This window comes from Leptidea sinapis, chromosome 6, assembly GCF_905404315.1.
Source record: "Leptidea sinapis chromosome 6, ilLepSina1.1, whole genome shotgun sequence".
Taxonomy (NCBI): Eukaryota; Metazoa; Arthropoda; class Insecta; order Lepidoptera; family Pieridae; genus Leptidea; species Leptidea sinapis.
In genome coordinates this window covers 5,917,326-5,930,049 of record NC_066270.1, presented here as the reverse complement: position 1 = coordinate 5,930,049, position 12,724 = coordinate 5,917,326, and the positions used below count along the sequence as shown (strand labels likewise).

The 12,724-nt window shown below is 37.2% G+C and overlaps 1 protein-coding gene across 1 annotated transcript in view; it reads right to left on the bottom strand.

Annotated features, from left to right (window-relative positions):
- The window catches only part of LOC126964804 (thyroid transcription factor 1-like), a 71,222-nt gene that overhangs the window by 35,730 nt on the left and 22,768 nt on the right, over nucleotides 1-12,724 (bottom strand). The gene's annotated exons all lie outside the window — the stretch shown is intronic.

Sequence of the window (12,724 nt, the reverse complement as noted above, 5' to 3'; positions counted from 1 at the left end):
ATGGTAGTTAATAGTTGCTTCATTGCTTATATTATTACATAATACTAAGCAGATATTGTTCTAATAAAAGAAACGAGACGTAGAAAATGTACAATATTATAACCAACAGATCCCGAATATTTATTATACCTATAATTTTTTTCTGGAATAGGCACCAGAAAATACTTCAAAAAGTGCACGAGATAAAGAATTTTTTCTAATTCAAGAGACTCAACTATCCGAGCAAAGTGATGTGTGGTGTAAACAGTAATTAGAGCGAATCCAACGCAGAGCTTGTCGAATTGTTGAGGACCCAGAGCTCTGTAAACGGCTAGATAACGTATAAGTAAAGTCCTCGAATGGCGACCACGTACCTAAAGACGGAGTGGTAGGCCCCCCACAAGATGTACCGACGATCTGGTCAAGATCGCCAGAATACGTTGGATGAGGGCAGCGCAGGACCGATCGTCGTGGAAATCTATGGGGGAGGCAATTGTCCAGCAGTGGACGTCTTTCGGCTGATGATTTTCATTTAACGTTATTAACTACTTTATTATGTAATAAAAAATTAAAATTCAACAAATTAATTTAAAATATGATATTGAATCAGTCGAACATGAAGTTCAAATCTCATAATAATTTTACTGTAACTTTAAAAAAATATCCCGTAAAATATTCTCCGTTACGTGAAGCATAAAGACAATTTCGTATTTAAAAATTTAAATCAGTTTAATAATTAAAACTCGTTTCCACTCGGCTGTGATTGGAATATGAAAAAAATTAGCAGGGGCGGATGAAAATTAAAGTTTCGCGTTGGCAACATTTAAGTGAGTCGCCATTTTTATAATGACACTGAGAATCCCGCGCTCGTAGAGTCTACGCTTTGCATAATTATCTATAGGTATATTATGATTATGGTAATTTTAATATCCGAAGCCGTTACTAAATTTTAAAAATTATGGTAATTTTATGAGGTATTTTAAATAATGTTTAAGTAAAATTTTTGGGCTGCATTGGCGCGTTTAATTTAAGTGGGATCCTATTAAGCCGTAGAATTATAAGAGAAGGTCTGCGATATCCGTCCTTCTGTCAGTATTCCAATGCTCTCGGATACAATACAAAATATGCAATGTATTTTTGGATACTTTTCTGTACAAATAACAAACACTTCCCGAATTAATGGATCGATACATATTATGCAATGAAAAAAAAATTGTGCTTAACAAATGGACCACATGGAAGGTAAAGATTAGCACTCTTCGGCTTCAAATTCAAACAATTTAAAATTTGAAGCTTAATTTACTTAATTTTAATTTTGTTTAATTCGTGTTAAACCATAGCAGATTTTTTTTAAAGGCTTACGAGGATAAACGCGCCACAGGTCAGCTGATAAGTGGTGGCCTGTCAATACCTACGTCACGCACTAGTTTGGAGTCGATTTCAGTGTTAAATGGACAAATGGTTGGATGTAACCAGACTAGAGTTGAGATGCAATATTTCATATTATAACATAATTTAAAATAATACATTATTCATCTCCCTACATAAATAAATTTTCCATTTTATCATTTTGGAACAATCTATAAGAAAAATTTAAACGGAAAAATAGTTGAACAGCATTGTATAACTCTAAACTAACTATTGTTCAATGCTACTCAACAGAGTGAGGATGATATCCTAACTTGTGGCGTGTCGTGCGAAGGTGGAATTCGGCGGCAGGAATCAGGTTAAACAGTTCTTCGGAACACTCCCTGTGATAAATGCGGTAGAAGACACACAATGAAGCGACGTCTCTACGCAACGCCAAGTGATCCAACCGTTCACAGAGCACTGGGTCCCCGACAATTCGAGCTGCTCTGCGTTGCACGCGGTCAAATGGATCGAGCTGATACTGGGGTGCGCCAGACCAGAGATGACAGCAATATTCCATGTGTGGCCGGACCTGCGCTTTGTAGAGCGCTAGTATGTGGGCCGGCCGGCAGTATTGCTATTAATGACGCCCAGTTTCTTTGAAGCCAATTTGGCTTTACCTTCCAGATGACCACGAAATTGGCAATCGCTCGAGATTTCGAGACCCAGTATTCCGATACTAGGCGAGGCTTTGAGGGAAGTGTTGTCGAAGAGCGGTGATACGACAAATGGGGTTTTTTTAGTGGTAAACGCGCAAACTTGAGTCTTTGCGCAAATTTGAGTCAGCATTCACCGGCTTCGGGTTCGAGCAATATCCGTCGACAACGACCTGTATGCTACGCCCAGTGAGGAAGCTGGAGGTCCACTTGCACAAGCTCTCGGGAAGCCCAAATGATGGAAGTTTGGAGAGGAGCGCCTTGTGCCATACACGATAAAAGGCCTTCCCCCTTGCTTTCAATAGCCGTAGCCCATCTATGTGTCAGGTATACCAAAAGATCACCTGCCGACCGACCATGGCGAAACCCGTATTGTCTGTCGTTGATCAACTGGTGACCCTCTAGGTATACCAAGAGCTGACGGCTAATTATGCTCTCCATGATTTTGGAGAGCAGGGAGGTGATAGCAATAGGCCTGTAGTTCGCCGGATCCGAACTGTCTCCTTTTTTTGGATCGGATGGACAAGGGCTGACTTCCATGAGTCAGGGACTACGCCTTTAGAATAAGAGTGCCGGAATAAACGCGTTAGCACCGGCGTCAACTCAGGGGCACACGTTCTAAGCACGATTGGAGAAATGCCATCCGGCCCGCTCGACTTCCTGACGTCCAACGAAAACAGAGCTCGCCTAACAGTTTTCTGTCTGAACTGTACTTCAGGCATAGAGCTCTGACACCGCGGGATGGTCGGCGGTGTTTTTCCGTTATCGTCAAGAGTCGAGTTGGAGGCGAAAAGAGTGCACAAGAGATCGGCTTTCTCTTTTGCCGTATTGCCCAGGGTGTCATTCCTCATGTGCAACGGCGGCATGGACGGCTGGCTGAAGTTACCAAGAGCAGCTTTCGACAACGAGCAGAACTTGCGTGTTCCGGTCGGGTAACTGGAAAGCTGCTCGCCGATTTTGACGACGTGTTTTCATCAAAATCAAAATTTTGCACGGGCGATTGCCGCTTAAAAAATCTGGAGGCACGGTTGTATTTCCTCTTAAGAACTATGCAGTTCGGATCCTGTGTGCCCAGCGCCGCAACCCAAGCTCGATACGCCTGTTTTTTGCAGTCAGATGCTGCTTTAACTGACGCATCGAACCAGGGCTGTGATCTGCCACCGATGGGTACTACAGAGTTTGGTATAAAAATATCCATACCCTGTAGTATCATATCGGCTACTGCAACGGCGCAGACACTAGGATCATCCGAAGGGAAACAAACCCTGCTCCAAGGGTAGGATGCAAAAAAGGAACGCATCCTATCCCAATCTGCTGACTTGTAGTGCCAAACGCGGCGGGTCGCTGGTGGTCTGCGACGTTGGCGTCGGATAGGCACTACACTCCTGACCAGGCAATGGTCGGACGTTCCGAGAGGGGCGTCGACAAAGACCTGGTAACCATCGGGATGTGTAGTCAGCAGAAGATCCAATAAGGACGGCCGGGAGCCGCGTTGGCGACTCAACCAATTGGGACAGACCATACGCCAATGCAAAATTATGCACAGATCGCCCTGCGTAGTCTGTGGTACGTGATCCAAGCCATTCGGCATTGTGCCCGTTGAAATCACCCAAGACTACGATTTCAGCGGAGGGGATCTGTGCAAGTACGTCGTCAATCGGAATAGCCACCGGTCCTCGACACTAACCTATGCGAAACATAGCGGCACTAGGCCGCTACTTCATGCCGGTATTCTGTGCGAGTGTGGTAATTAACTCGGACGAGTCTGGCCCGATTGTGCTGACGTCAAAGGACGACAGCGTGACTCTCCCACTTCTAAAAAGCCCTTAGTCGCCTCTTACGACACCCATGGGCCTGGGACTCCCCTATTCTTTTTACGCCCCGGGAAAAGTACAGGGCAAGATATGACATACTTATAGACTCTCCATTTTTGTAAAGAAACATTTACTTCAGATGACCTTTTATGCCCCACCAACAAGTACTAAATATGTTAAAAATACTTTTATATAGAGCTTGTATAATGTCAAATTCAGTAATATTGATTTACATACTTACGACAACACGGTAAAAAATTATTAGAGACTACTTGTAATTATAATTACTACATGTATAGCCGAGTGGTTAGCGATGCTACCTACTAAGCTAGAGGTCCCGGGTTCGAATCCCAGTAGGTGCAAGCATTTATATGATGAATATGGATGTTTGTTTCCGAGTTATGGATGTTTATGTGTACTTATGTATGTTTAAGTAAGTATATTGTATTAAAGATATCGTTGTCTTGCAACCCATAACACAGGATATATTATGCCTAATTTGGGGCAAGATAATTTGTGTAAAAAGTGTGTCAATATTATTATAATTTTTATTTTTGTAATCGTTTATCCTCTTTTTTGAATGCTCATTAGCATGATAATATTATGTATATTAGTGTAAACAATATTGGTGTAAAGAAATAAATTATCGTACAAAGCACAACACGATGTATGCAATTTTTTTAATGTACCTATTTGTTTTATAGTGGCAACAGTAGGAGGCTCCTTTGCACAGGATGCCGGCTAGATCATGCGTACCACAGCGGCGCCTATTTCTGTCGTGAAGCAGTAATGTAAGCATTACTGTGTTTCGGTCTGAAAGGCGCCGTAGCTAGTGATTTTACTAGGCAAATGAGACTTAACATCTTATGTCACAAGGTGGCGAGCGCAATTGAAGTACAGCTCAGAATTCTTGCTTTTTCAAGATTCCTGAGCGACATTGTATTGTTATGGTTTTTTTATAAAAAAAAAGTAAACCTGACTTGTAGGTTTCAGCTGTCTTTATGTACAATTTCAAGATACCGCATACAGACAGACGGATCGACAGCGGAATATTAGTAAATATGGCTCCCGTTTCACCCTTCGGGTACGTATCACTCAACAGGCATGAAGCAACAATGACTGACAAAAGATGATTGTCATTTATTGGCATAGTTTTTTTACGAGTATTTGAAACTTTTTATCACAGAATATACTTAATTATATAAGGGTACAGTAATTATGTATTAATTATAACCTTATATTTACCATGGTTTTACACATTTTACATTATAGCTGGTTATACAAATGATTTAAGTTTTCTTTAGTGTTAATTCCGCTTTTTTAAATTTGTTTTTAAAACAATTCGACACGAGTTTTGCCTCTACACGAGGCATCCTCAGGACGTGTTGTCTCGCCAAAATGTGGCACGAGATTAACTAGTCTCGTGCCAAATATAAAAAAGCGGAATTAACACTAAAGAAAACTTAAATCATTTGTATAATTATGGATTTCCGTAAAGTAACGCCTAATTCAATAAATTTTATTATAGCTGGTGTAAGTCATATATTATAATGGGTTTCCTATTTTTCACAAATCCACAATAATGAAATATGTAAAACTACTTTTGTTTCCACAAGATTGTCGATGAGGCCCCGACCTAAAACACAACGTCTGCAAATGCAATTTAAATCCTACAATAGTCGTACGATATTTGCTCACTGGATCTCATATTATTTTATTGTAACGTCGTCTGAGTACGACCACAGCGTAGACACAACCAGTTAGCAATAACAATATCTCCAGAATAGAAATGATATTAAGTGTCTAGTGCACGTTCAATATGTAGAGATTTTGTTTTAAAGGTACCATCCCATACACTTATACAGTATAGGACAACGGATTCCACTAGAGTTTTAAAAATGTAAGTTAGCAGCGCTTTATTACATACATTTCGCAAGCGTTTAAGTGTCTAGTTAAATGATTTTTAACACAGTGAAGGTTGAAAAGTGTGATATCGACAGGAGTTGTTGAATCTCATTTCTTAATTTTTTTATTATTTCTTTTCATATTGGCATATATTAGTATATCTTCGGGCTTGTTATTAGTTTTTGAAGAGATAACTTCTTATGGGAGAGTAAACCGCTTCGTTACGTAACGTTATACTTCTGTCACAAAAAATCAATTGAAACAATTCTTAGAAACCGTTATAATTTGATGGCTTTAAAATGGTTTTGAAAAAAAATGTTTCTAATTGATCAGTAATCTTTTTTTGAAAATCTCCAAGTATATTTGAATCTTAATTGCTACTTTTGTAATAATAAGTAAAGTGTTAAGAATTTTTTTGACGTTTGCGACATTGGTTATTTTTTTTGGTTTCTTCGTCCATTATTAGGACAGGCAAATACAGCCATATTAAATATTCTTTCAGATTTTTAGATGACAAACATTGTAAAAAAATTGTTGCTTATAGCTACCATAAGCCAATTCTTACTTTAATGAACATACACATAATTCTAATGTAGTTAGATACTTATTATTCAAGAATTGTAGCTAAGAATAATTTATATTTTATAATCAATACAATATTTTTTTTATTAATAATAACCTTTCCTTATCATATTAATATTCATAAAATTTTTGTAAAAACCTAACCTAAGGTTTTCTCCAGTTAAACAATTTCAATATTTAATAGTTCAACTTAGATCAGTTTAAATTATCACTTCTGTCAGGTGTCCCGAGATGCACACATTTTTAATTTAAATAGTAGTAGTCATTGATTAGTATTTTATAAAAAAAAAAATATGTAAGTATTTAATTTTTAAAAAGTTTAGGTGATTAAGAGCTTCCTGGCAAATATTATCGATAAGCTTCATTAGCGGTCATTCTACTTATGCTACAACATAATTTACTTTGCGCAGATGTATTCTTTATCAAACTGTCTGTTTCTTAACTGTGGTAAAGCGCAGGAACCCGCACAGCAGCAATATTCCACACATTATGCCCAGACGAATTCAACGCTCATTCTATTTACACAACACTCAACCATCGAAAAGGGTCTTTCAATAAAATATAACTCCCCATTCTTACCTCCATTGTCTGACCTCCGCGTTTCGGCTGTATAGAATAATATCAGTGCCTTGCATCGGAGCAAAAAGTTTACGCTAGTCTATGCTTGAAGTCTCCTTTGTGGAAATGTCAATGCACCACCGGACATTTTGTTATCACGTCGAAATCTTTTTAATGTTATTTTAATTGAAATGTTGCTCTATTTTGAGAATAATAGCTTTAAGAACGGATGATTTATCGATTTAATGATACGTTTACAAATGTTTACAAATATTCGAGGGACCGATATTGTTCTAAAATGTGATATAACTAGTTTAAAGGACAATTCCAGAAAATCTATAAGGCTTTGCCCCACTAATTAAAATTCGTTTACAGGCATGCCTGCCAAATGCAACATTTAATTGTTGTTTTATATTGATTACCAAACATTTAAACATACGATTTTACAATTTGCGATTTCTTATTAAATGAAGTTTCAAAATGATTGTTAGGACTAGGGTTACCATCCGTCTGGATTAATCCGGACTTACTTTAGTCCGGATCTCTAACGTGTCAGGAAAATCGCGATACTGTAATTAATACTATTTCAAACTTATGTCAAATGACTGCACGTTTCATACTAAACTAAATTTAAATCTTTACGTCCTCTTTGTTACTTTTTGTTAAATTTTTTATCCTCAATATTTGTATTATTTATTCAATTTTAAATGGTCATATTATATTAATTACATAATATTTGAATATTTACATTTTGTGTAAATGATGTAAAGTGGTGGGGCAGAATCTGGAATGGTCGTTTCTAAGATATTATTATATGTATAAAAATAACTCCTTACAATGTCTATTTAAGATTTGCAATTATTTTTATTCGCTAAGTAAAGCTGAAATTTTAAGCAATATTAATTGTTGCGAAAGCACAAGAACTACAGGCGGAACAAGCTGCCGCTTGTAGCAAGTAGTAGTGTGAGGAATTGTGAATAAAGATCTTTAAAGAGAAGGATATTTTCAATAACGAAAATTGACCTTAGTGTGGCCGGTACGGAATGGGTGTACTGCCCCTAAATGACAGTGTGTATTGTTGATAGTAACAAATGTAATTTTTATAGTAACAAATATTAATTAAAAAATTTGATAAATAATGGTATTATCTAGATTCTAAACACTTGAAATAATAATTACCTGTTTAACAAAACCTTTCATAAAAGTTATACTTAATTAAGATCATTACAAACAAATCAAAATTTCCTTATATTATAGATATATAGGTTGATAAATCTTCCATATAAATAGTTTAAGTTAGTCGACATAAATCTTCTTTGTTATAGCCTAAGATCCCACTGCTTGATTCTGTGTTTTTTGATGAATCTAATTTTAAATGAACCTTTTGGGAGTATGCAATGTATTAGCCATAGGTTGCCTATAAAAAATTGGCCGCAAGTACCTGTAATTTATTTTAAAATTCTGATGTAAATTGCACTTATATATTTTTTTATGAAATTATGTCAAGAATTGAAAAAAATATGGTTGCCCGCTTCCAGTAAGCCGCAATAGGAACATTTTTATTGATAATTTGTAGTCATCTGTTTTTTTTTTATAATTTTTATACAAAATTGAAGTTTTATTTATTTAGTATTTACGATAAAACGTGGTTGCCAGTTTAAAAATGGCCGCAAGCAGAGGATGCCATGATTTCAAGGAACTATTCTCGCTCCAGTTAAGTGTGGGCAAGTATTTGTTCTTAATTAATTTTCGGTAATTTTAAAGGAAATTATAAAAATAATAAAAGAAGGGATTACCAGATCCCAGTCAGCCGCAACGTTAGGGTTGCCAGGTGTAAACAGGTATGTTACTGTTAATTATTTGTGTGGCCATTTTTTTAACTAATAGTCAAAATTGGATGGAATATTTGGAACTAGTTAATTACTGGGTTATTTCCTAAAATGTAAGAAAAAGTTCCAGAACTACTTACAAAATAAAGCACTTAAAGTGTAAATTTAGCCTCTCGCGAATGGTGGGGACTGTCGGTCGTGTTTTGATAACAAATAGATCTATAATTGGAATGGGGTCTCGGACATTGGGGTTCGACCGTGACAGCCACCAATATTTCCATTTCGATTATTTATTTTCAGAGATAGGTTACGTACGTTAGGTACGTTTACGATTTACATCTAGAAGAGGCCCTTTTTGAAAGGAGTTTTAGTCGTTGAGTAAGTAGTTATTTAAAGTTTCTCATCGCAACTATTTTATTATAGCCACTCTCGCTGGATTGAAAATTTACTACTTTTTTGGAGTTGGTTGAAAAAAGATCAATCAAATTAATTAACACCAGGGGTGGCAGTCCACCAACAACTCTAGTCACAGCCTTCTTATAGGATTGGATTGAACGCGTTTCTATTTCAGTTCAAAGAATCACACATAGAAAAAATATGCCATTAATTTATAATATATAACCGCTTTTCTTCTAGATCGTTAGTACAATCTTCTTTGAAGTACTGCGTGAGTGAACTAACTGCTTTTGTAAACTTTGGGTGGTCTAGGAAAATCCAGATTGTCAACACAGATGATGTCGTGGACGTGTCTTGACGCTCCTCGGCTGCAACTTCGAAGAGTTTTCTGATGATGATGTTATTTGGAGATCAGACATGGGCTGTCTTATTATTGGCGGAACACAAAATGCAGGATCCATCGGTAAACTAGCTTTCACACTCAAAGAGACTCATGTAAAATCGTTTGAATGGTTATCCCTGAGATGCCTAATAAAGACTGTATCTCCCGATAGGTCATAGAGTCTCCGCGAATCTTCAGTTAAGGTGAATTTTGGACGTCTTTTACGATTTATCACTAAGACTTGTATTGCAGCGCTGAAATTGAAATTATTAGGCCCCAGACATGAGGCTTCATTGTAGTTAGATTTATTTTCATACGACATCACCCGACAGATTATAAACGACTCTGTGACCAAATTATTGCAAGATTCCTTATTCGAACGAATTTGAATATTGAAGAGTTCTAAATTCAAAATTGTAATGTTGTAAACAATTAACCTAAACAGGCACGACTCATATCTATAACTATAATTAATAATTATCATATCTATAACATTAACCTAACAAAGTAAGACTATGAGTACAGCGGTACCTAAGTCTTTTAGTCGATACCTGTGTATAATACTGACAATTATTGTATAACTAATAAATAATCTTGTATTATCATAACAACTTAAATCAATATATTAGCAAGATAGTTAACGGTGTCAGTCACACTAGGTGCCCCGGGGCGGCCCCAAGTCGGCCAATTTCACGCCAATTGGTCACTCCCGCTCATCAAACGCACTCCGCGGCGATCCGTCACGCTTGGTGCGCTAGCAACACTGAACTATAACCATAGATTATAGATAAAACAACCCCTCTTTTTATCTCTTTGTTTAATTGTTTTGATTATGTTTGAGTATTTAGTTATCAGCCCTAAGGTGGCTAATGTATTTATTATACGTATATATATGTTTAAGAATAACGCGATTTCAGCCATTTTTTCATCTCACCCTTTAAGTATTTTTTCATGAAAATAAGGGACGAGACGAGCAGAACGTTCAGCTGATGTTAATTGATACGCCATGCCCATTACAATGCAGTGGCGCTCAGGATTCTTGAAAAACCCAAATATTCTGAGCGGCACTACAACTGCGCTCGTCACCTTGAGACGTAAGATGTTAAGTCTCATTTGCCCAGTAATTTCACTACCTACGGCGCCCTTCAGACCGAAACATAGTTGTGTTTACCCATAGTAATGTGTAAAGCAGTAGCTTTACGGCAGAAATAGGCGCCGTTGTGGTACCTATAATCTAGCCGGTATCCTGTACAAAGGAGCCTCCTACAGGTCATGTCTACATTTACTTAAATATACAAGATTCTTCTGAGTTGTTTCCAAATTAGTGCATAAATGGATGTATCAATTAATATTATGCGCGATATATAGCAAGAAGCTACACAACACGTAATAAAGGTTTACATTTGTAATTTGCGAACATTTTCGAAAACAAATCTGTTATTTCCCGTCTAGGTCACAGACTTGGTGTACATTGCCATTACCAGTGGCTGCCAGCTAGAATATGGGTACCACAACGGCGCCTATTTCTGCCGCGAATCATTAATGTGTAAGCATTTCTGTGTTTCGGTCTGAAGGGCCCTGTAGCTAGAAATTACTGGGCAAATGAGACCTAACATCTTATGTCTCAAGGTGACGAGCGCAGTTGTAGTGCCCCTTAGAATTTTTTGGTCTTTCAAGAATCCTGAGCGGCACTGCATTGTTATGCGCAGGGCGTATCAACTACCATCAGCTGAACGTCCTGCTCATCTCATCCCTCATTATCATAAAATAACTTATTTGCCCAAATTTTGTAATCGATCCCAGAGATGGCAAGTTGGTAACATTGACGCGGGTGACGATCCCCAACGATAGCACTTGAACTTGACAAGCGTCGCAGCCGGCCTCGCGCGAGTCAATATTGACCCACCCTTAATGTAAGTATCAGAAGAACATGCCACGTGGTTTAATATTCATGTAATTATTATGAGCCCGAAAATATCCCTATATATATATATATTATGTATTTCCCGATCTTCACAAGGAAGGTTATAAAAAGGAAGGTACTTTAAATAAATTATATCGTTACATCAATTGAAACCTTTTCGCAATAACCTTAAATCCCACCACTCGATTCTGCAGCTGTCAATTTTTTTTTGGATGAAATGATATTCAACTGAATATTTTTTTTATGACAATAAGGGACGAGACTAGCTCCTGCTCAGCTGATGGTAATTGATGCGCCTTGCCCATTACAATGCAGTGTTGCTGAGCAATTCAATGATTCTTGAAATACCCAAAAATTCTGAGCAGCAATACAACTGCGCTCGTCTCCTTGAGAGAAGATGTTAAGTCTCACTTGCCTAGTAATTTCACTAGCTACGGCGCCCTTCAGAACGAAACACAGTAATGCTTATACATTACTGCTTCACGGCAAAAATTGGCACCGTTATGGTACCTATAGTCTAGCCGGCATCCTGTGCATAGGAGCTTCCCACTGGTATATGAGGGAGTATGTTCAGTATTAGCTAACTTATAAAAATTTGCCGCAATTAGCAACTTTATATTTTTTTAATCAATTTTATGTCATATTCAAGAAAATAATGTAAAGAATTGAAAAATAAAGCCAGCTCTCAGTCAGCCGCAACGTTAGGTTACCTTTTGTTTAATACAATATCGGAGCTAATTACTTAGTCTGGCCCTAAATGCTGTTACGATTAAAAATAAACAAAATATTACATTTGAATTTGGAATCGGTCATTTTTATATGATTGTACATTGAGTTTTCTTATTTTGGCGCCAATACATTGTACAATATTTTGCGATATTTAAATGGAGTGGGGCGAGAAAGAGAACGAAATCGCTGTTATTACATTACAGAAAGTAGGTATGGAGCCAAATGCAATTCTTAAAAATCTCGTGTTAGTAAAATTTTTGTGTATCGGGCTATTAATAGGTACAATGAGACCTCCTCTGTTTGTGACAGAAAAAGATCTCGCCATCCACGTAGTGTTCGTACGAAAAAGGTGGTCGAGGCAGTAAAGGAAAGAATTCGAGGAAATCCTGTCCGAAAGCAATATATTTTATCTCGGGAGATGAAGATAGCACCTAGAATAAAGCATTGTTTAGTTGTTCTATTAGAAACTAAACGAAATTCTTTCAGGACATGTGACCCGTAGTAAAAACTAATAATTTTCGAAAAGTATAATCGTATTAAAATGAACGCATCACTCCCTA